This window comes from Epinephelus moara, chromosome 17, assembly GCF_006386435.1.
Source record: "Epinephelus moara isolate mb chromosome 17, YSFRI_EMoa_1.0, whole genome shotgun sequence".
NCBI lineage: Eukaryota > Metazoa > Chordata > Actinopteri > Perciformes > Serranidae > Epinephelus > Epinephelus moara.
The window spans coordinates 30,606,879-30,607,741 of record NC_065522.1 but is presented as its reverse complement, the minus strand read 5'-3'; positions in this window follow the sequence as shown (position 1 = coordinate 30,607,741).

Sequence of the window (863 nt, the reverse complement as noted above, 5' to 3'; positions counted from 1 at the left end):
CACCGCGACTCTGTGTGGTAGGACCGCCCTCCAGTGTACTATTTATATTCATAACACAGTATACGTCTGCAGTTGGAGAGTACTTCCCCTTAACCAAATGTGGAAATACCACAAAATGCAAAAGGGGAACAACTGTAGGGTCAGTAACTAAAGTATTGCAAAGTAAGTCAACACTGCACAGTTCTCTTTGCCTTGTGCTCTGCTTCATGGGCCTACTGTAGCCTACTTTGTTGACAAATATTCTCAGACACCTTTGTCTTTACATGTTCTATATGACATGTCCATGACAGTTTATCATCCATTATCACTCCCAAACATTGACACTCTGTCAATGTACAGTATCTCACATAAGTGAGTACACCCCTCCCATTTTTGCAAATATTTCACTATATCTTGTCACGGGACAACACTATAGAAATGACACTGTGACATAACTTAAAGTAGTCAGTGTACAGCTTGTATAGTAGTATAGATTTACCTTCCTCTGAAAATGACTCAAAACACAGCCATCAACATCTAAACAGCTGGCAACATAAGTGAGTACACCCCACAGTGAACATGTCCAAATTATGCCTCAAGTGTCAATATGTTGTGTGCCAACCATTATTATCTAGCACTGCCTTAACCCTTTTGGGCATGGAATTCACCAGAGCTCACAGGCTGCTTCAGGAATCCTCTCCCACTTCTCCATGATGACATCATGGAGCAGATGGATGTGAAGACACCTTGCGCTCCTCCACCTTCAGCTTGAGGATGGCCCACAGGTGCACAGGTGAGTTTAGGGCTGGATACATACTTGGCCAGTCCATCACCTTCACCTTCAGCTTCCTCAGCAAGGCAGATGTCATCTTCTAGGTGTGTTT